This window comes from Micromys minutus (assembly GCF_963924665.1).
Source record: "Micromys minutus genome assembly, chromosome: X".
Classification (NCBI taxonomy): domain Eukaryota; kingdom Metazoa; phylum Chordata; class Mammalia; order Rodentia; family Muridae; genus Micromys; species Micromys minutus.
Genome location: NC_137970.1, coordinates 97,528,251 through 97,553,477, shown reverse-complemented (window position 1 = coordinate 97,553,477; position 25,227 = coordinate 97,528,251). Strand labels below are relative to the sequence as shown.

Genomic DNA, 25,227 nt, shown 5'->3' with positions numbered 1-25,227 from the left:
AATCCAGGACACAATAAAAAGAACAAACCTAAGGATAATAGGTGTAGAAGAGGACAAAGAATATCAACTGAAAGGCACAGTAAATACCTTCAACAAAATTATAGAAGAAAACTTCTCTACCCTAAAAAAGAGATGACCAGGAACTTTCAAGAAGCCTACAGAACCCTTAATAGTCTGGACCAGAAAAAAAAAATTCTTCCCCACATATAATAGTCAAAACAGCAAATGCTCAAAACAAAGAAAGAATCTTAAAAGCAGTAAGAGTAAAAGGATAGGAAAAATATAAAGCAAGACTGATCAGAATTACACCAGATTTTTCAGCAGAGACAATGAAAGCTAGATCATCCTAGACTGACATCATAGAGAACCTAAGGGAAAACAAGTTCCAGCCCAGGTTACTATATCTAGCAAAACTCTTGATCACCATAGGTGGAGAAACCAAGATGTTCCAGAAAAAAACCAAATTTACACAATATCTGTCCACAATTCCAAACATACGAGGATAATAGATGGAAAACTCTGCCACAAAGAAGAAACCTTCACCCTAGGAAAATCGAGAAATTATCATCTTGGAACAAACACCAAAAATGAAAAGCACACAAACATAACTCTACCTGTAACAACAAAAATATCAGAAAACAGTAATCACTATTCCTTAATATCCCTTAACATCAATGGAATTAATTCTCTGATAAAAACACCAACATTATCAGATTGGATACAAAAACAGGTCCAGCAGTTTGGTGCTTATAGAAAACTCATCTCAGCAACAAAAACAGGCACTACCTCAGATAAAAATGTTGGGAAAATTTTTCCAAGAAAATGGTCGCCAAAAAAGAGCTAGAGTAGCCAGTCTGATATTGAATAAAACTGATTTTCAACCAGAAGTCATTAAAAATACAAAGGACACTTTTTACAAGTCAAAGGAAAGGTAAATCAAGTGGAACTCTCAATCCTGAATATCTATGATCAAAATACAAGAGCACCCACATTCATAGAAAAAATTCTACTAAAGCTCAGTGTATATGCGACACTACACACAAAAATAGTGGGAAATTTCAACACCCCTCTGATCAGTGGACAAATCATGGACGACAAAACAGAACAGAGACACAGTGAAACTAGCAGAAATTATGAATCAAATAGATTTAACAAATATCTATAGAATATTTCATCCTAAAACAAAAGAATGTACCTTCTTCTCAGCAACTCATGTTACCTTCTCAAAACTGACGATAGAGTTGGTCATAAAACAGGCCTCAACAGATACAAGAAGATCGAAATAATTCCATACATCCTATCAGATCACCATGGACTAAGACTGGTCCTCAATATCAACAACAGCAACAAAAAGCATACACATGGAAGCTAAACAGTGCTCTATTCATTGACAGCTTGGTCAAGGATGAAGTAAAGAATCAAAGACTTCTTAGAATTTAATGAAAATGGAGAGACAACATACCCAAACTTATGGATGGAACTAGAGAATATCATCCTGAATGAGGTAACCCAGTCACAAAAGAACACACATAATATGCACTCACTGATAATTGGATACTAACCCCAGAAAGCTCTGAATACTCCAGAAACAACTGATATGCCATATGAAGCTCAAAAAAAGGTCCAAAAGTGGAAGCCTCAGTCCTTCTTAGAAAAAAAAAAAAAAAGAGTAGATAACACCCTCTCAGAGTGGCATACCACCTAAACCTTAAATCATTAATCATTAATAACTCAAGAACTAAGAAGATAACCTTGTGGCAATTTTTGGTACTTAAAATTCATTATGTTTAATCTTTTTTATTTATTTTTATTCTTTTCCATCAGTTACCTTTATTTGCTTTGTTGATTCTTTTTTTTTTAATTGAAAAACTTTATTTTAAAAAACGAAGATAAATGTACAAACTTTTAATCAATTGGTATAAAAGTATACGAATACATTTTTAAGGTTGTAATTAAGTATTTGTGGGTACATATACATAGACATATGTATGTATGTAACAATAATAAAGGAAAAGAGGCTATTAATTTGAGGGGATAGGAGAGAAACTAGGAGGGGATATAGGGAGAAAAGGGGGATATGAATCAGTTCTATTTTAATTAAAATATATTCTTTTTTTTCTTGAACTTCACACAGTCTGTGAGTTTTTTCTGGGGTATTCAGAGCTTTGTGGGGTTAGTATCTCATTATCAATGACTGCATATTATGTCTGTACTTTTGTGACTGGGTTATCTCACTCAGGATGATGTTCTCTAGATGCATCCATTTTCTTAAGAGTTTTGTTAAGCCATTGTTTCTGATAGCTGAGTAGTACTCCATTGTGTAAATGTACCACAATTTTTGTATCCATTCATCTACTGAAGGATATCTGGGTTCTTTCCAGCTTCTGGTTATTATAAATGGAGCTGCTATGAACATTGTGGTGCATGCATCTTTGTTATATGTTGGTGTGTCTCTGGGGTAAATGCCCAGAAGTGGAATAACTGGGTCTTCACGTAGTAAGTGTTATGTCCATTTTTATGAGGAACTTTCAGACTGATTTCCAGAGTGGTTGTATCGGTTTACAACCCCACCAACAGTGGAGAAGTGTTCCTCTTTCTCCACATCCTCACCAGCATCTACTGTCATCTGAGTTTTGATTCTTGGCCAATCTGACTGGTGTGAGGTAGAATCTCAGGGTTGTTTTGATTTGCATTTACCTGATTGCTAAGGATGTTGAGCACTCCCTTAGATGTTTCTCAGCCATTCAGTATTCCTCGATTGAGAACTTTTTGTTTAAGTCTGTACCTCATTTTTTTTTTTAGGTTCAAATGATGTATATTCATCTTTTCCAGGAAAGCAGAAGGTAGGCCCTACCACAAAGAAACCATTTAATTAATGGAGGTTAATTTTCAAAGTACATTAAATACTATCAATTAACATCTGAAGAGAACCTAGGGTTTGTTCACCTTGCTTTATAAGCGTGATTTGAGTTTTGTTATATCATCAAAATCATAAAAAGACCTTAATAATCTCAGTTATTAAGTTTGATCTTACTGGAAATTCTTAACCCCAATTTTCCTTTCTCAAATGATGTTGTGCCTTGTGCATCTGTCTAAACATAGCGGAAAGCACAGCCAATGCGGGCAGACCTCAACCTGTTCTACCAGCTGAAAACAACTTTGGTTCTTTAGGAAAGAAACAGCTACTCCAAGTATGTTCAACAGTTGGTTTTCGTAATTGTACTCAATAGCTACATGATAAAAATAATCCAGAAGAACCAAACTGCAGTAATAAATGAACACGCATTAGAGGATGTGCATTAATGTATCTGACAGAGCTAGACTTGGGATGCTCAGTAGAACAAACTGGTCTTTAAAATATCAATTTCCTTTCCCTTAAAAACTTGCTGACTCTACCAAACTGGTCTTTAAAATATCAAATTCCTTTCTCTTAAAAACTCGCTGATTCTACGAAGAAAACACGAAAGCGCCAGGCTGTAAGTAACTGAGTCATGTTAGGCTATTGCAGGGCGGCCGTCCTCAAGGCCTGGCTGCTCACTGCTGCTTGCACTTGCTGGGGTTTTGGTCCTTCTTTGGGTCATAGTCTGGATCGTTTTCCTCATCTCCTTTTTCTTCCCCTTCCTCATCAGCTTCTTCACCTTCTTCATCATAATCATCGTCATCGTCCTCAATAGCTTCTGCGGTGAACTATAACACTGATCTTGGGATTATACGTTCATGTAAAAAGTGGCCAATTTCAAAGTCTGCAGCCAGGATCGCCTCAGCAGCATCATCCCGGTCTCCATTCTGAGGAACATCAGGGGGAGCAAAAAAAAATTAAAGAAAGAATCATTGGAAACTGTTTTAGTCACAGTAGGAACTGTCCCACGTCCCTTGTGTTTCTGCTTCTTCTTAATGGTTTTCAAAGCACCATTCTTTCCTTTTTTCCTATCTATCTGGCACCCTGTACAACCCATAATTTCTGGTCCATCAAAAGAAAAGGGATCAGAATCATCCGGTTCTGACCTCATCCTGTAAGTCTTTGTTAGCACTTCATTTGTGAAATGTTCATTGGGTTCAATGTGAAATTCTAGGATAAAACTCATAGGCTGGCCAGCATCTGAAAACTTCATTTTAATATCTTTCAAGTGCTTCAGAATCGGTTCATCGTGTTCCTGAACCATATCACTGAACAAATCAACATTCTTAAAAACTGTCAACCAAAATTCCGGAATTCCTTTAGGGTCTTCTTTCTCTTCATCCTTTTTCTCATCTTCAATCTTGGCCTTTTCTTTCAGCTCCTCCGAAACTTCATCTTCCTCATCTGGTTTCCATTCACATTCTTCTTCTGTGGGTTCATAAATTGCATTAATGATCTCAAATTGCTTATCAAATAAAGGCTGACAGAGAACAGCATACTTTCTCTCGAGATCATGAACTTCCTCATAGAATTTGGCTTCTATCTGTGCACATTTAACTTGCATATTCTTGAGAGCATTCACTCGTCTTTTGAATACCTTAGGCAAGCTTTCAATGTGTCCTGTTGGTGTGTCTACCAGACCATCAAGTCTTTCCTGAAGAGCTGCAAGAATCTGAGGATTCTGCATCATCTGAACAGTTAGCTGACTTGCTTTGATTTTTGTTTCTTCACCCATTTCTTCTTCTTCTACTTCTTCAACATCTTCCAAATCTTGATCAAGTTCAGACTGTTCTTTGTTGTCAACGTCTGCCATCTTGTAAGAACTCCAAATATTGTTCCAGGAGGCTCGGACGGGGAGCCAGGCGGCCAGAGCTGCGCAGGCAGTGACTCAGGACTGCGGCAGCGGGAGAAGCAGGAGGCGGCACAGCGAGCAGATGGCGCTCTGTACCTCATTTTTTAATAGGGTTATTTGATTCTCTGGTGTCTAGCTTTTTGAGTTCCTTGTACACCTTGGATATTAGGTCTGGATCTGATGTGGAGTTGGTAAAGATCTTTTCCCATTCTGTTGGTTGCCGTTTTGTTTTCTTGACGATGTCCTTAGCCTTACAGAAACTTTGCAATCTCATTAAGTCCCATTTGTTAATCTTTGACCTTAGAGCTTGAGCCATTGGTGTTCTGTTCAGGAAATTTTCTCCTGTGCCTATGTGTTCTAAGGTTTTCCCTACTTTCTCATCTAATAGTTTCAGTGTATCTGGTTTAATGTGGAGATCTTTGATCCACTTACATGTGAGCTTTGTTCAAGGAGATAAGAAAGGGTCTATTTTCATTCTTCTGCATGCTGAGTGCCAGGTGGACCAACACCATTTGTTGAATAGGCTGTCCTTTTTCCATTGAATGTTTACAGCTCCTTTGTCAAAAATCAGTTGACCATATTCGTGAGGGCTCATTTCTGAATCTTCTATTCTATTCCTTTGATCCACTTGCCTACTATTTCTGTACCAGTACCATGCAGGTTTTAGCACAATTGCCTTGTAATATAGCTTGAGGTCAGGAATAGTGATTCCCACAGATGGTTTCTTATTGTTGAGGATGAATTTCGCTATTCTAGGTCTTTTGTTATTCCAGATGAAATTGCACATTGCTCTTTCCAACTCAATGAAGAACTGGGTTGGAATTTTAATGGGGATTGCATTGAATCTGCAGATTTTTTTTTTTTTTTTTTTTGGTAAGATGGTCATTTTTAAAATGTTGATCCTTCCAATCCATAGGCATAGGAGGTCTTTCCATTTTCTGAGGTCTTCCTCCACTTCCTTCTTTAGAGGTTTGAAGTACTTGTCATACAGGTCCTTCACTTGCTTAGTTAGAGTCACACCAAGGTATTTCATAGTTTTTGTGACGATTGTGAAGGGTATCTTTTCCCTAATATCTTTCTTCACGTTTGTCCTTTGAATATAGGAAGGCTACTGATTTGTTTGAGGTAATTTTATATCCAGCCACTTTGCTGAACTTTTATATCAGCTGTAGCAGTTCTTTGGTGGAATTTGCATGATGTCTGTCCATGCTCTTCTATCTTTCATAGTCTCAGTTGAGAAATTGGGTGTGATTCTGATTGGTCTGCCTTTATATGTTACATGACCTTTTTCCCTTACTGCTTTTAGTATTCTTTCTTTGCTTTGAGCACTTGATGTTTTGACTATTATGTGTTGGGAGGAATTTGTTTTTTCGTACAACCTATTTCGAGTTCTAAAGACTTCTTTTATGCTAATGGTCATCTCATTTTTAAGGATAGGGAAGTTTTCTTCTACAATTTTGTTGAAGATATTTACTGTACCTCTTAGTTGATATTCCTAGCCGTCTTCTATTCCTATTGTCCTTAAGTTTGTTCTTCTCATTGTGTCCTGGATCTCCTGCACATTTTTGGTTAGGAGCTTTTTGGTTTTTGCATCTTCTCTCTTTTTTCTATGTTTTCAATGTTTTCTTCAGCCCCTGAGATTCTCTCTTCCATCTCTTGTATTCTGTTTGTAATGCTTGCATCTGTGACTCCTGATTTCTTTTTTAGAATTTCTCCCTCCAGGGTTGTCTTTTTTAGTGTTTTCTTTATTGTGTCAATTTCCGTTTTAAATTCCTTCTTCCATTCCTTCATCTCTTTGTTTCTATTTTCTTCTAGTTCTTTGAGCTCTTTGAGTGTTTTTCTTGTTTCTTTTTTAAAAGCTTCTAATTCTTTATGTCTTTCTTCTCGTTTTTGTTTAAGTATCTCTATCATCATCTTGAGGTAGGATTTCGGGTCTGAGTCTCCTTTTTCTGGAGTTTTTAGTATTCCGCTGTTTGTTGTGATGGGAGAGCTGGGTTCTAGTGTTTCCAGGTTGTCTTGGTTTCGCTGGGGTACATTCTTTTGCTTTCCTCTTGCCATCTTGTTGTCAGTGATTGGTTTTCGCCTTTCCCTTGTACTTGGTCTGTGTCCCTGGATCTCTGCTGTTCCTGGTGGTGGTGGATGGTCAGAGCACCTGTTGTGCACCCCAGAAGCCTCCAGCTGGAAACAGAGGGCCCAATGCTGAGATCCTGAGTCCCTGGATGGAGCCTGGCTGGTGTGCACTTTAGGTGTGCTCTGCTGAGATCTCTCTGTCCCCTGGCTAGTTGGAACCCATTCTCACCCGTTCTCACCAGTCCTGTGTCTCTGGGTCTCCCATGTTTAATCTGTACATAGCAAGAAAAATTTGACTATTTCCATGTTACTTTTTGTTTTACATGTACTTTATGATCATTGTAACTAGGAAGATTTCAATACATACTATCAAACCTTTAAAAAATCAAGTACTGACAACAAATATTCATATAGTTTTAGGTTAAAATGCTTTTAATAATTTGTACATGTATCTGTTTTTTTTAAATAAAGTTGTATGGAAAAAAAGCAAAAAGAAAAAGAAAAAAAGTAATGATTGCTTTAAAAAATTAAAATCGATTAGGCCGCTGATAATAAAGTTAAAATTGCTTAACTATTTTAAAAAAAGAAAAATTATCATGATTTGGCAATTTTGCATAGGTGGAGAGGGAACATACAGAATAAAAGAAGAAAGTTCAGAGATTTGTGGGGAAATTAATATTTGACTTTCTTTAGATGAATTGTGTGGTACTTGGACTGAACTAGTGTACCAGAGATGGAGTAAGGAAGATAGATGATTATCAGGTAATCAGGTAAATAGGGTCAAATTCCTTTTCTGATAAAACACACCAAAGGTTTTTAAGTAGGGGATTGATAGAGTAGAAAGGAAGATTAATCTTTCAGATGCATTAAAAATGTAGAATTGAGAATTTCAAAGGGATAAGAAGAATATTATATAAGTAGGTTGGTGATTATTGAGATGATCCATCTAAAGTAATTAAAGCACATAATGGGACAGGTTCACTAAAAAGGAAAAAAAAAATGTGAGTGGGTGTGGAAACACTCTCTCAAAACAGAAGAGAAATGGGGTGAAGAATTCTTTGAGGGGGACCAGAAGGAGAGGCAACATTTGGAATGTAAGTAAATAAAATAATTTTTTAAAATAAAATAAAATAAAATTTATATTTAAAATATTTATAAACATCTATAAATATATTACTACATTACTTTACATATTTCTAACATCTGACCATGATGAAATGATGAAATGCATATATTGTCATGGCATTATAAATGATGAAAGAATTAAAGAGATCATCTTTTATCCTTGTTAGACAAAGAGAGAGGAATTTTTATTTTCATTTTAAATATGTAGAACTGTACTACTAGAAATTACTAGATGGAGATCTCCCTGCAAGAAAATAGAAAGTTATAAACACTTTCTAGAATATTGTAGACTTCATAAATAAGTCACAGGAGCATCTACATTTATTCATTCAAGTAGTATATAACAAGCAAATAAGCAGACATTAAATGATATGGGTAAATATGCTGTTTCCTGTCCTGTAGAGATAATTTTCTAATAGAAGGGAGACTAAGTAATTTAAATTTTTAATTAAATTTAGAGAGTTCATTCTAATGTAATCGTACTTATTTGATACTTGATATGTGTTGAAAGAGTCACAGAACAAGTGTGAGAAGTGACACTTGATCTCAGTTTTAAAGATTAAAGAAATATTTGCCTAGCATAGAGGCAATATTTGTACTAGAAAGAATAGGAAGAGTAAAGACATACTGGTTTATTAAATATATTAACTGATGTGTGTGTGTGTGTGTGTGTGTGTGTGTGTGTGTGCATTTGTGGAAATTTTCCATTTACTAGTGTTTACTTGAGTATCAGAGGATATACAGCAATTTAGAACACAGAGGATTTAGAAGGAAGAGGAAAAGGAGGGGTAAAGATTGTGTCATCTTTTAAATTTAAAATAAAAGTGGTTAAAATAAAGGTAATTGAACAAGCCTGGAAGAGTGTTCTTCAATGATTTCTGCGTTCTTAATTTTCTTTCCTGAAGTTTCTCTATGATGAACTGTTATTCACAAGTGTAAGACAGATATTCTTGCCTCCCACACAAAAGAACAAAGAAATGGAGAACTAGATTGATTACAATGTTGGACTTCAACTTTAGGTAGCTGTATTTATCAGTGAACGCAGAAGTAATGAGAGCTTATCATTAAGGGTATTGTTTTCTATATCTCTTCACCAGGAACTTTATTGGAAGAGTATTAGAACAAGGAAAAGACTTGTGTTTTAAATGGAAAGTTATGTTATAGAAGCAGAAGTGGTTAGAATTAGTTGTTAGGATGTGGTAGAAAGCAACACCCACAATTCAGAAGTTCATTTTCAAGCTATATTTAAGTCATCCATATATCTCTATTTTAGTATGTACAATGTTTCACATTACAAGTTGACATGACTCTATTTCTTTCAGCAAACAAGTGCCATATCATATTTAAAATCATTTTCACTGTACTTGTTCCTGCATACATATATCATAAAATCACAAATAATTTAGAATATAATGAAGGTATATTTATAGGAACAAATATTGTATCCTATTTGTTATTTTGTTTAAGTTGTCTTATAGATCTTAGATATTTAGAAAATAGTTTTTTGCTTGTTTGATTTGGATATAATGAAGCAAACATTTGATTCCTTTACAATTTTAGGAACTGAGTCCAATAAGAGTAGAATGTGAATTTCACTTCATTTAACTAAGTCGCAATTAACTAATCTAAAAACAAAACAATCAATTTATGAATACAATTCATGGAGTTTCCTGTTTATATGTACTCCTTTTGAGTGACCAGTTAAAATAGTAAACAGTGTTCAAATAGTTCAAAATTTCCTCCATATACAAATAGGCCATTTATAATTTCACATTTATAAAATCTACATTTTCATAGTTCATTGAATATAACAGTTAGATGTATGCATATAGTTCCTGGATTCCTAGTATAAGAGCAATGAAGAAATCAATAAAATAAATTATGTCTTAGAATACACATTTTAATCTCTATTTTAGCAATATCCATTGCAAAAGACATTCTTCTGAAAATGAAACTATGGTAGCCAAAATTCCATGATCAAGTAACCAATAAGTGGCAAGGCAATGCTAATAATCTTTGGTGTTTTGTTCATATACACGTTTCTTTATGCATTAATCTGTATCAAATTTCTAGATAAAATACGTTTTATTATTGTGTTGACACAACATATTCCTAGTTTAAAATTAAATTAAAGTATAATTAAGAAAAATATTTGCTTAAAATAAATTTAAATGGTCATAGATTTTGTATGATATTTATTATTCATATTATAAGGCTCCATATAGTTGGTTTTTATCAATATATATACCTATTTATTTATATATTGTATGTTAACTTTCTGCAATTCAGTCCATTTTACTAATTTGAATTGGCTTTAGCTTGGATTATTCAAAATAGACAGAATTTTATGACCAAAAATAATTTTGTTGATGTTTAAGCTTAGTAGTATATTTATAACTTTATCGAAGCAGAAGTTATTGAACTTAATTCAAAAGAGGAATTAATTAATTTTAAAAAGAAAATTATAATTTACAAAGTTAATTATTGTGGTAAAATTTATTTTTTCTTCATTTATTTTATTTTATTTTTACTTATTCACTTTCCATCCTGGTCACTGTCGCCCCTCCCCGCTCACTGCTCACTGCCTTCCACAATCCGTCCACCATCTCCCCTCCTATTCTCCACTGATTTGGTGGGTCTCCTTTGTGTATCCCCTTATCCTAGCACTTCACCTCTCTGCAAGACTAGGTGCATCCTCTCCTATTTATGCTAGACAAGACAAACCAGGTAATAGAACACATCCTGTATGCAGGGCAGAGCTTTTAGGAGATCCCCCCCCCCTCTTTCCAATTGTTTGGGACCCAGATGAAGGCCAAGCTGCATAACTGCAGGGAGACCTAAGATCAGCCTCTATATATTTTTTTGTTGGTGGTTCATACTCTCGGAGCCCCAAGCATCCAGTTTAGTTGAATCTGTTGGTTTTCCAGGGAAGTTCCTATCCCATCAGGCCACAATCATTCCTCTTATACTTCCATGAGTCTCCAAGTTCCATTCACTGTTTGGCTATGAGTGTCTGCCTCTGTCTGAGTCAGTTGCTAGTTAGAGCCTCTCAGAGGACACCTTGATCATTTTTGCAATCGCAACACAGTAAAATTAATAGTGTTAGGGATTGGTGTTTGCCCATTGGATCGGTCTCCAGTTTGACCAGTTGTGGTTGGCTATTCCCGCAGTCTCTGCTCCATGTCCTGTGCAAGCATTTCATAGTAGACAGGATAAATTTTGGGTTGAAACTTTTATAGATGGATTGGTGTCTATTGTTCCACTGGGGTTCCTGCCTGTGTGCAGGAGGTATCCTCTTCAGGCTCCATATCTCCAATGTTTTGAGTAATAGCTAAGGTCACCCTTATCAACTCTTGGGCACCTCCCTTATCCCAGGTCTCTGTCATTTACTGATGATGCCCCTCACATCTTCATCCCAGTCAGGTTCAGATTTCCTTGATTTTCATGGCCATTTAACCCTCTCTCCTGTCCTTCCACACACTTGTTCCTTACCCCTCTATTCCCCTCCCCATTCCTTCTCTCTCCCAGGTCCCTGCCTCCATCCAGCTCTTATGACTATTTTATTAGCCATTCTCAGTAGGATCCAGGCTTCCTTGCATGGCTTTTTCTTCTTCTTTAGATTCTCTGAGTTTGTGGATTGTAATACTCTACCGATATTTTATGGCTAATACACTGTGGCAGTATTATAGCCTTAAAGGTGAACTCAGTAAAGAAGTGATATTATCAATTATATTTTAAAATTATATTTGAGAATACTACAGGCTCCCAGGAACTTGAATATTATCTGGCATAAACAGTTTTTCTACAAGTAGTTCACAGATAAGGGCATGGGATAAGATACTTTAAAAACTGAATCTCTATGTGAACATAGAAGGTAATTGAGAATGAAACCCAGCAACTAGAGAGTAATGATAGACTTCCCCTACAAACTCCCCATAAAAGTGTACAGACTGAAAGGGCAGGAGGGAAAGATAACATTATGAATACTATATTATGTGTAGAACATTTCAAATATTCTATAATGTAAATGTTATAATGGAAAACATGAACTCAACAAAGTAGCAGGGCATAAAATTATAATCAATAACGAATACTCCACACACAAATAAGCAGATATACTACTAATAAGATAGAAACAGTAAAATATTTTGGAATAAAAATAATAATATAAATTTTAAAGCAAAAAATATAATGTTGCCCAAAGAAATTTTTTTAAAAAGTATAGTGTGTGGTTAAAAAACAAACAATCAAAAAAAAAGGAACCAAGTTGGTTAAGATAGCTTGGTTAGCTTGGTGCCATTCCTCTCTGTTCACAGTGGTTTGACAGAGGTCTCTGTCTGTTCCTAGTCTGGTGCAACAGTCCAAGAAGTATGTTTCTCCTAGGCAATGCCTCTTCCACAAATTCCTTCTTTGCCTCTCCAGACCTTCAAGATGACTCTCTTGCCAGTCCACGACTCTGCAACCAGCTTCAGGCAAGCATAAGCCCGCCTGTGCTGCACCCAGTTATCTCTTTATTCGGGTAGCTTTGCTAACCCAGTGCTCCGGTCTGGCTCAGCTCTGCCAAACTGCCTCCCTGAATAGTTGCTAATAAAAAACGACAGACAATCTCTTTTTTTCAATTTTAATTTAATCTTTTTACATAGTCCAGATTTTATTCCCCTCTTGGTCTAACCTCTGCTCCACATCCCATTCCTCCCCTCCCATGAACTCATTTGTGATTTCATGTAGTTCAGTACAGGTCAGTAAACTCAGGTGAAGCCAGAGAATAAGAAGGAGCCAGAAGATTAGAACACATTACCAGAGTTTGTTTTAGGCCCAGAAGGGAAATTCATTGAGAAAACAAGAGAAGTCAGATTGAATCAGTCAGCTTGGAGAGGATTTTGAGCCAGAACATCTGAGTTGAAACAGCCAGCTGGAGTTCAGAGATAGTTATCCAGGGTAAGCTAATTCTGAAGTCAGCCTCTGAGATGACAATTAGACTAGGCAAACAAAATATACCTTTACAATTGGAAAGCACAAAATATTACTGAAATGGACAAAAGTCTGATGGTTGTATTTAAATTTGATACAATCTACAATGACCTAAATTGGAGCCTCAGATAAGGAATGTTCTCCACTGTTTCAATTGCTGTGAGAAGATTCATCCTCAGTGTGGAAGTCACCTCTGACAGCAACCTTGATTAGGAGAAAATATTATTAACTTTTAGAGTATTTTTCTGATTCCATTGCTGGTTTTGGAACCAATGTTTCCAGATTCCCAATGTAGACTGAGGGCCAATAACTTTCCAGAAATCATTCATTTCTTTGGTACTACTGAGGCAGGAAGTAACTTGGACTGAGCAACTGTCATGTTCTCTGATTTTCCGATGCCCATGACCAAAAAAAAAAAAAAAAAAAAACCGAAAACAAAATTACCCAGGATGAGAAAACAATAGGAAAGAGAAATCTTTTAAGTTTTTAGAGCATTACTTGCTTTTATAAGTGGTCAGAAGTTAATTCCTAGCACTCAGTGGGTAGTTTAGCAGTTCCTCCCTATTCTAGTGGTTCTAATGCCTTTCAGGACTCTTCAGGCACCACCCATGTATGAGGTGCACATGTAAATAAATAGACAATGTGCAATCATATCAATAAAATTTAACTAAATAAAAGATGACTAAACAAATTACAAAATTAGAAATATAGTGAAAACCAGAAATATTTGATTGAAAATATTTAAAATATTATGAATAATCTATACTACATTTTCTCAATTGAATAAGAAATCTTATTATAAACAGATTGTTACCTAAATTTTAGTGGAAATATTAAAGAAACAGTGTCAAGTCTTCTTGTTACATAAGAACAAGAACATTTAAATGAGCAACAACAATGTAACACAAGGTGCATTCCTGTAGGATAAAAGATCATATAGAATTCCATATTGCAAAATCTCATAGTGTAAAGTCTGCTACATTTCTCACTATATATTTTATACTTGCTTCTGTTGCTTATACTATAATTTCTACTGTATTTTTTCCTTCAGATATGGAAGGGTTTTGGTGGTTAACTTAGTTTCTAAAGTACATAGATGATAAATGGAAGGATTTGACAAGAACATGTTAAATCCTGGATAACAAAAAAGGTAAGGTGATGTTTTACAACTTGTCAGGACTATTAACCATTCAATAATATAGTTAGTAGTTTACTATGCTACCTGGTTCTGGACTCAAAAGTATCATGGATACTGTCAGCTTTATTTTATTTTATTATTAGTTCATTGATAATTTTGTATACTGTATAATGCTACTGGTTATTATTTTGCTCTACTGCTCTTAGATTCATCTCTTGTTCTTTATGCAGCTTACTGTGTGCTTTAAGTCAAGTAAATATGCCATATGCTTATGGATATGTGACCTTCTAATGCAGCATGGTTAATCTACTAGCAGCTATACCCAGCTTAGTACATTCACCTGAGAATGCAATGGTTTGTTTTTCTTAATGTTTGAATATTTCATTCTTCAAACGCACCATTTTCATTATCTTTTCACTATATTGTGGACAGCTAGGCTATTTTAATTCCCTGAGGCTTGTGAAATAAGTATCAGTGCACAGGGCTAAGCAGGCATCTCTGTAGTCAGTTTTCATGTTGAAAATTACAAACAGAATCCCGATCATTTAATGTCAACAATATAATGTCAGAAGCCTAAATATTTGTCAAATAATAGAGAATATTCACAAAGCTTTTTGAATCCCAAATTGACTTTTGTTAGGAAAATATCTAATTTTACTTATATAATATTCATTTGTAGCATTAGTAAACAATGGTATAATATATAAAGACCTTAAATGGACATGAGAAATAATTCTACAATTTCAAATATAAAAAATATATTTACATAAAAATATCAGCCTTATGTATTTTGGTTGAGAGAAAAATAGTCTCTTATTAGGATATCCACATTTTTAGGACAATCACCTACTAAGGAGAGACCACCGTGTCTTTTATAGTGAAAAATTCTATAACTAGAACAAAAGGAATAAGGAGGTTGGACCTGATTTGATGTTAGATGATTATTTGTGGACACCAAGGTATAAAGAATGGTATTAGATAATGAAATTCAGGATAGTGAAGGAACATAGTCATACTGTTTCTAGGACATTAGTACCTCGTGAAGACATGAGGCCTCTACTAGGTAATCAATCTAAAATATGGACCTTTTACATTGCCCATACCCAATCAAAAAAGAATTTGCTCATTTTAAAACTAAAAAGAAGAAAAAAAAAAAGCCAAGCACTGACACAGTTGTATCTGTATACATTTATGCAAAAATATTTAAAATTTTTTTATCTTTGTTTTTTAAAATAAAGTCAAAAAAGAGAATTCAGTTATAAATATGTCTTGATAGAAAATTATGTCTAAGGGAACAGCAGAATGTCATTTGAAAATGTCAGTAGACTTTCGAATTTATGTTTTTTTCAGCCAAGGAATACTGGAAGCTAACAGCATTTTGCAGAATGGAGAAAAGGTTGGCTGCTCAATGGATTCCTAAAGACCATGGTTTTATTGACACCTTGTTTCAGAACTGCAGCCTCTAGAATCACCTCACACCCTTTAATTTGCCATGCATTTTGTAGTTTTGTAATAGATGTGACAAGAGAATACTCTCAAAAATTCCTTTGGAATTTAGAGAAGAGGGGAGTAGTAAACAAAATAGCTGTGACAGCTGCTGTTCGGAGTTGTAGCTTAACGATGCTTAGTAGTTGTTCTGAAGCAGAAAAATAAAATTATTAATTAATAAAATAGTAAAAATATGTAAGATCTTTAGTTACTTTAACTGAGAGTTATTTTTGGCTGAAGAGCACGGGATAAGTAGAACTTTTAAAACTGATTGCATGTTGGCATAAGGAGTTATTGATTTATTTTGGTTGGCTTGGTTTTTAATCTTCAACTGTTTTGTGGTATACACTTTCATTTCTTGTGTGGCTTGTATTTGTGCCAGTGATAAGGCCAGATTTGTGTTTGCTTATACATATGTAAGAGAAATATTTTTTCCACACACAGGGTTAATTTTTACTTCTGTAATTAAAGTTTAAAAATAAAATGCAGTCACACAGTTCTGGTTTTCATGGACATGGAATGAACAAAGAATGCTCTGTATGTAGCTGAAAATCTGGGGTAGCATTAAACATGCTCTGGACTTCCACACATTTGAACACTTACAATTTAAGTCTGTTTAGCTCAGTTTGATACTTTTTCCCCTAAATTTCCTACGTGAATAAAGTGAATAAAATCCCAGAGCAACGCAGGCAACCTGCCAATCAACCAGCAGTGACATCTATGAAATATTTGTTTGTCTTTGCAGACATTCTGGCATAGTGTTTGTCTTCTGGGAACAAGTGTCTGATTGACAGATATTCTTTTGATGTGCCCAGTGAACCAGATGATATTGGCTGCCATTAAGCCCCTGCTTCTTTACTAATTAATATGCTCAACCAACCTTTATGTACTATGATAATATACAGGTCTTATTGTGTTTGGAAATGGAGTAAGGAAAGTATTGAATGATGTTTTCTTCAAAATTGTTTCTGAAATGCCAAAACACTCATGTAGATTCTAGTTACATTTTAAGATTGATTTGTACATTTTACATTAAATATTAAACATTATATACTATTAGAGGTGTCCAGGGTATAACAAAAGGAGTAATAATGCATAAAGATTCATTTCAGCATATAAACTGTTATAGAAAGGGTGAGAGAAGCAAATTACATATTATTTTCCCTCAGTGTCCTGCTAAGCCTAAAGTTTGAGAAAAAAAGTGTATGGTTTACTTAACGAAATATTATGTAAATTGTATTACAGACACTTGAAGAGCTAATAATGATGATTCATAGAATCTGAGGAAACATTTTAATGTGTATTTAATTTTATTCTTTCCATTTTAAACTTATTTTGTGTTGAGCTGTATATGCTTAATAATGCAGTAACATGTGGCTGTAAAATATAACAAAAAGATCATGTATTGCAAAACATGACTCTCTTTTAATATAGAAATAGTATTGCCATGTTGTTAAAACTTTCTTAATATTAAATTAGTTAGTACTTATAGCACATTTACAATGGCTTTTAAGGTAGTATTATATAAGGATTGAAGTATTTCATTGAAGAAGTTACATCAACTCATAGCAAAAAAAGAGGAGACAAATCCTATTCAATAAATGTAATCAATTACTATTGAAAATAACATTCAGTCACCAAGAACATTGGACAATTGAGCTACATTCTGCCCTTGAGAATATGAGAAATGACCCTATATCAAGTAGACCAGGTTATCAAGTTAACAGTAAAAGCTCATATAACTGCACAATGAAATATGAATAGAAAAAAATGGAGTATTAGAAAATGAATAATAGATGTAATGATGGTCAAAGTGATGATTAGTTTAAAAAATATCTAGCAAAGGATTTTTGAGCAGCAGAGTATATAACAATGACTACAGATACGTAATTCCCTTAAGAGAGGATTCTGAGCATAGCGAAGTCCAGCTTATACGCTAATTTATCTTTTAAATCAACCTTTGGTACAACTTAGCACCAGTGAAGGTGTCCATGTAAAAAGTGCTTGAAAAAAAATTTCTCAAAACTAGTATAGCTGATTTGATGTCTTATTTGTGAAACTGAGTAGAAATGAAGATTCTGACTAATAGTTCATATGACTAATGTAATACAGGCTCATTTTGACATTTGAAGTAAATTAATAAAATCATTTGTTTGAATAAGCCAGATGAAAAATGTTATCAATCTGTTGATTTGTTTACTTTGCTTTGTTTTTTTTTTCACTTTAAGTTAAGAATTAATCTGAGATCTGGATACATACATGAGAAGTGTGCTATGGAACTCCAGCTTCAGCCCAGTAACATTTAAAGCCATTTATTTTATCTTTAATGTCAAGAAACTATTAATGTTCTTTACATAGTAGCTGCTTTCAGTTATGAAAGTCATACAAAATTCAGAACTATGGGAACATAAACATGTGAGACAACAGATATCACAGGAAAATTTGAGAAAGGACTGAAGAGCTGAAGGGGTTTGCAACCCCATAGGAAGAACAACAATATCAACTAACCAGAAACCACAGAGCTTTCAGGGATTAAACCACCAACTAAAGAGTACACTTGGAATGGCCCATGACTCTTGCTGTGTATGTAGCAGAGTAAGGTCTGGTCTCACATCAATGGGAGGAGAGGCCCTTGGTCCTGGGAAGGCTTGATGCCCGGGTGTTTGGAAAAGCCAGGGCAGGAAGGCTGGAGTAAGTTGGTGGGTGTGGGAGCACCATAAGAGAAGCGGGGTTAAGAGGGATAAGATAGGGGGTTTTCAGAGAGGAAACCAGGAAATGGAATGTCATTTGAAATTTTAATAAATAAAATATTGAATAAAAACAAGTGGATGTGATGCCTCAGTCTTTCTTAGAAGGAAGAGAAAAACGTTCACGGGAAAAAATAAAGGGACAAATAGAGGAGCAAGGACTGGAGAAAAAAAAATCATTCAGAGACTGTTTAACCCCATATGCACTCAATAAACCCAAGCATTATTGCTGATGCCAAAAATTACATACTGGCAGGAACCAGATATGGCTGCCTCCTCAGAGGTTCTGCCAGAGCCATACTGATACAACTGAGCATGCTTACAGCTAAACATTGGACTGAACATGGGGACTCCAATAAAGGTGCTAGAGAAAGGACTGAAGGAGCTGAAAGGGTTGCAACCTCACAGAAAGAACAACATTATCAACCAACCAAACCCTCCACACCTCCCATGGACTAAAACACCAACCATTTAGAATATATGGAGAGACCCATGACTCCATTTGTATATGTAGCAGAGGATACCATTGTCTGGCATCAATGTAAGAAGGGACTTTTGGTCCAGTAAGGACACGTTTTCCCAATGTAAGGGAATGCCAAGGCACTGAGGTGGAGAGGGTGTTGGGAGAGGGTGCACCTTCATGGAAACAAGTTGAGGAGGAGAGGGGATGGGAATGGGGGGGGGCAATTACATTTGAAATGTAAATGAAGGGAGTGCCCAATAAAACAATTTAAAAATCAAATAATCTTTCCACACTTAAAAGAAAAGAAATTCCTATGATGTCTTCAACAACAGAACAACTTTTGCATGCCTGACTACCCAGTATATAATCTTCAATTTTGTGTGAAAGGGATGGCCAAAAATATATCACAAAATAATAGAAAAATTTTAAGATAAATTTTTGGAAGAGTGAAATGGTGTATTATTTTACCCACTTAAGAACGGGGACTTTTCTTATGCAAAGTTTGCTGTTTTTACCTGTTTTACCATCTACTCTTATGTATTGACAACTCAAAATTCAGTCTTAAATCCCACATTCTAGACTTGTTTATTTGATAATTTACTCTATTTCAAAGTATATCAATTCCATGCATGTGTAGATTTTTTTCCCTCAATTTATTATTTTACTATTTATTCTCTCAAGTGACATTTAATTGTTCTTGCAATATATGTGTTTGGCTGTTTTTCATGTTGAACATATTTGTTTTCCCGATTTAAATATCTTCTTATATTTCTATTGAACATAATAAATGGTACTAGAAAAAATGGTCCATGATATAAACCATTATCAAGTAATTTCTTTGATCTCCCTTATTAAACTTTCCAATAATTGATATTTTGTATTTCAAATGGATAGGAAACTATGGTATTTTTCTGTTTGCAACCTTAATTCAGACATTCACCCAAATATTCTTATCTATTTTAGTAACAATAGCTTAAGGAATAAAATGTGAATTCTGGCTGCTCTTGTCTTTAATGGTATGGTTTTCAGTTGACTTAGGCTAATTGATACTAAAAGTCTTCCTCAGATTCACTTTCTATACTTAATTTTCTTTTATTCTACACTAATGACTTTTGTTCCTGACAATAACACTTTAATAAAAGTATTACCTAATCTTTAGTTTTAGAACTATGGAATAATGAGTCCTAAAACGAATATAAGACAGTTCGAGGTAATTTTGCATTTTTATGTGTTTACACTATCTCATCATCAAAGTGCAATGACAGAACTATTTCAAGTAAGTTAAAGGTATTTTAATATGTCTACACACACTATTGGTTTATCTTAAAAGAGTCTTAGTTATTATTTTATGTTTTAATATAATTACTTAAAACATAAACAGATTTATATTGTACAAAAAAGCCAACATTTAATAGAAAGTTCATACTACCAAAGGCTTCCCTCTTCTTTCTCTACATCAGAATTCTTTACTTTTTGTTGGATCTTCTGTCAATATATCCTATAATTTGTACATCAAATCATATAATGAAAAACAAAGGCCATGATAGAGAACAAGAGGAATCAATAGCAAAAATTTCTCACTGGTCATGTCTGGCAGGACTTATATATGAAGGATCAGTTATAAAAATTAATTTTAAAATAATAAATACACAGTAAATATGGGGAATAGAATACAGAAACTCATTGGGTGAAGTGAGAGTAGAAATTCATTTGCAGACCTAACAATTGATAAAATATGGAGAATATAGTAGGCTTAGAAAATTATTTCTATTGTGTAGTAACTGATTCACAAAAGGATCACAGTAGGTTAATGGTACTATGCATTGCAATATTAGACCAAAAGAAATATTCATAATTTTTTTAAAATTAGACTATAAATTTCAAAATGAAACATTCTCATTTGCAATTAAAGGAAATGAGCAGTCACTGCTTTATCCATGTCTAGTGTAATTTACTTTCCACTTCATGTATAGTTTGATATGTTTTTAGATGTTTTTAGTATGTTTTTAGATGCTATGTAGTTCAAGATGCATAGTATCTTCTATTTAGTTAACCTTTATTTAATTTGCTGAGATGAATTTAATAAAATATTTGAGGAACCTTAAATGTGGGAATTGCCCTAGGCAAGTTATCTGAGGAGCAAATCATTGAAATAGACTTATACTTATTGAAGAAAATCAACAAAACATTAGAATCAAGGGATATGTATGAAAGATGTGCAGATCCTGAGTAAAAAATATTAATGAAAATAAGGTGGGTATATTCACACACACACCTATATTCCCAGTATTACAAATGTAGAGGTAGGAGGTTTTGAAAGTGGGCCACATAGTAATTAGAATGAGAAGAAGGAAATTCAGGAATAAATAGCAAGACTCAGTCTCAGAAAAGTATAACTAAAAAAATAGTAGAGACATAAATAATGTCTATAAAGTATAGCGATTTTTCAAAATTAGAGTATTTTAATAATAATTTATTTTGAACAATTTAAATAAATTTTAATGCAAAAATGTATTCTGTTTGAGCAAAAGATGACACCAATGTTGGAAAATTTATTGGAAAATAGTGCTTAGTGACAAAGTGTAATGACGTCTGAAGCATATTTTCAAATAGTTAAAATGTTAATATATGAAAAAGAAAAGTTAAAAGGAGAAAGGAATGTCAAAATATCAAATCAACGGAAGCTACAGAATGGTATAGAGACATTTATTGTGCTGTTCTTAAAATTATTTTGCTGAATGTAACATTTTTAGTAAATAATATATATAGAATGCAGCAACTTTCACTGCCTGCACTGTTATTTTTATGCAAGCAACAACCATCCAGCTTGCTAATTATTTTAATAGTTTTTTAAGTAGTTCCACTCTCTTTGCCTCACGTTCACCATACAATATTCTATGTAGATGACTTAGACATGATGTAAATTCTGTTCACATTTCCAGGTGCATTGTAAGAATACAAGCTTAATCTCTTAACTAGCCTTAGTCTTGTTCACATTTGTAAAGTAATACTCTTGCCACTATCTAATATTTTTGTTTGGCAAAAAATCAGATGATAAAATGCTAATAGTCAATATGCTATTATGGAACATAGCTGATAGAACACTGTTGACTTATGACAGTTGGAGTTCTGATCAATGGGTTATCTGTAATAACTACATCTTTCTATGAGGATACAGTGAGAGGACAGATTGGCACCAGAATCTGACCAAGGCTGACACCCACACCAAAGATTTTCAAAGACTTTTCAAGATTTTTTTAAAACAACAACAACAACAGAACCTCTGCTGTTTGTAAGTTAGCAGAAGAGATGACTGTAGTAATTTAAATGACCAGTACCATTGTTACTTAGAAATTTCATGTACTACAAGTCATTTTGCATGCTACTTTGCTGGTGTGTGTGTGTGTGTGTGTGTTTGTTTGTTTGTCTGTCTGTGTATTGTGTAAATATGTATTTGCACGAGGTTTATTTGATGTTCCAAGATAAATTATATATTCTTTATTTCTTAATATAAAATCATAGATTCATAATTTCTTAATATTTAGTCATTTTTTATTATTTGATGAAGACTAGGTAAAACATCTATAATAGATAATTATAATATAGTTACTATATATTAGTCTTTATATCTCTCTATAATAGTGGCAATGAATAAGTCTCTGGAATGAGGAGAGAATAGCACATTATTTACTAGTTCTGAATGATATTCTCCTTAGATTTAAATAATTCTCACTGGAATTTATACATTCCAATCATACAAAATTTAATTCACAGCCCTGTGAGTCATAAACAAGTATATCCCTAGGGCACATCAATCAGCTAATCTAGAATAAATAGAGATCTTCAGATGGACTGATTTTGTTTAAAAGGAGGTGGATAGTGTTCTGGAAAATATTACTAGAGGTTGTCCTCTGGCCTTTAGATATGTATTAACACATATATGCACAACACCCTTCAGGTATATCCATACTCACACCCAAATACACAGATACACAGATGCACACACAAACACACTGATGTGGAGATTGGAAAAAAACTGATTAGCAACATGCGTTTGCTTTCACTAAGTGTTCCTCAAATCCTAAATTTTCTGGCTTCATCTCATAGAAGAAATGCCTATTTCCTCTACACCAAGGATCATTTACATTTAAAAAAATCTCACCAATTTGTTTTTATTTAGTTGATAGAAAATTGCTCTTAGCTAAAATGAGTCTTGCAGCAATGCTTTTTCTTAATTAAAAATTATTTTAAAAAAACAGAGAAAATTTACAGATTTTAAAATATTTTTTTGCATAAACTATATGATCATATTTTGTCAGTACTTGATTTTTTTAAAGGTTTGATGGTATGCATTGAAAACTTACTAGTTACAATGAGCATAAAGAACATATAAAAATATAACATGAAATAGGCCAAGTTTTCTTGGTATGTAAAGATTAAACATAATGATTTTTAAATACCAAGGATTGCCACAAGGCTGAATTCTTAGCTCTTGAATTATTAATGATTTAAGATCTAGGTGGACCACACTCTGAGAGGGTGCTATACACTTATTGTTTTTCTAAGAAGGGCTGAGGATTCCACATTTTGGCCTTTCTTCTTTTTGAGCTTCATAAGATCTATGAGTTGTTTCTCTAGATACATCCATTTTCCTAGGAATTTCATAAAGTCATTGTTTCTAATAACTGAGTAATACTCCATTGTGTAAATATACCATAATTTTTGTATCCATTCATCTACTAAAGGGCATCCAGGTTCTTTCCAGCTTCTGGATCTTATAAATAAGGCGCTATGAACACGGTTGAGAACATGTTCTTGTTATATGTTGAAGTGTCTTTTAGGTATATGTCCAGGAGTAGAATATCTGTGTCTTCAGGTAGTACTATGTCCAATTTTCTAAGGAATCGGCAGACTGATGTCCATAGTAGTTGTACCAGCTTACAATCCCATGTGACTGGTAAGGTATATGTCATATTCTTAAAAACACTTGAGTTGTAATGAATATAATGAAATTCAACCAAAACATTCTCCTCTTTATTAAGCAATTACCTATTCAGGTCTTTACTTAAATGTAAATCTTTCCATCATTATACATTAAAATAAATATATAAACAATTTCCCTTTTTCACTATCTGTAAGTTTTCTTAAACTTTTAGTATGCTTGGTATATTTAAATGATATCTCTGAATATATCATTCTACCAGGATAGGAAATATGGATACATGCAACATAGCCATCCAAAGAACTGTCAAATTAAGAGTACAAAAATGATGAATTGACAGTATTGGAGATCAAGGACATAATGTTGGATTTGGAAGAACACTCTTAAGTTTGACCTTATAAAATAAAGATGTGCCCACCAGGAACAGCTGAGATCCAGGGATACAAGCCTGGTGAGACTGTACTTCAAGTAGTTGGGGTACAGAGAGCTCCAGGCCTAGCGCCCAGAAAGTGCCCAGTCCCACAGTTTAAGGAAAGCAGGAACTCTGCCTTAGGTCTTGGTTTCCACCCAGCAGGCCCGTACTTGCAGAACAGGCACTCAGGCCATCTGCCCCTGGAACAGCTGAGATCCAGGGACACAGGCCTGGTGAGACTGCACTGCTAGTAGCTGGGTCACAGAGAGGTCTGGGCCAAGAGCCCAGAGGCACGCCCCTGGATTTGTTCAGGGGAGCAGAAACTCCTGAACAGATGTCCTTCAGTAAATGAATAGATACAAAAATTGTGGTGTATTTACACAGTGGAGTACTAATCAGTTATCAGAAACAATGACTTTATGAAATTCTTAAGAAAATGGTTCCATCTAGAGACTATCATCCTGAGTGAGATAACCCAGTCACAAAAGAACAGACCTAATATGCAATCACTGATAATTAGATACTAACCCCAAAAAGCTCTGAACACCCCAGAAACAACTCACAGACCATATGAAGTTAAAAAAAAAAAAAAAAAAAAAAAAAAAAAAAAAAAAAAGAAAAAAAAGCAGAAAAAAAAAATTCAGATGCCAGGAGATGCTGGCAAGGATGTGTTGTGGGATTGTAAATTGATATAACCACTATGAAAATCAGTCTTGCAATACCTCAGAAAACTGGGCATAGTACTACCTGAGAAGCCAGTTATACCATTTCTTACCAAAAAAAGACTCCAACATCTAACAAGAACACATGCTCCATCATATTCATAATAGCCTTATTTATAATAGCCAAAAGCTGGAAATAATCCAGATGGCCTTGGACAGAGGAATGGATACAGAAATTGTGGTACATTTACACAAAGGAGTACTACTCATCTATTAAAAACAAGAATTCATGAAATTCCTAGGCAAATGAATGGAACTTGAATCTATCATCCTGAGTGAGGTAACCCAGTCACAAAGAACACTCATTGTAATTATTCACTGATAAGTGGATATTAGCCTGAAAACCTCCAAAAAACCAAGAATCTATTCACTGAAATTTTGAAGCTCAAAAAGAAAAA

The 25,227-nt window shown here is 34.3% G+C and overlaps 1 pseudogene across 1 annotated transcript; it reads right to left on the bottom strand.

The window, feature by feature from the left end:
* Positions 1–3,534: 3,534 nt before the first annotated feature.
* Positions 3,535–4,732, bottom strand: LOC308415344 (nucleosome assembly protein 1-like 1; annotated as a pseudogene). The gene has a single exon. The product of its transcript is annotated as a nucleosome assembly protein 1-like 1 (transcript).
* Between the last annotated feature and the right edge of the window lie 20,495 nt (positions 4,733–25,227).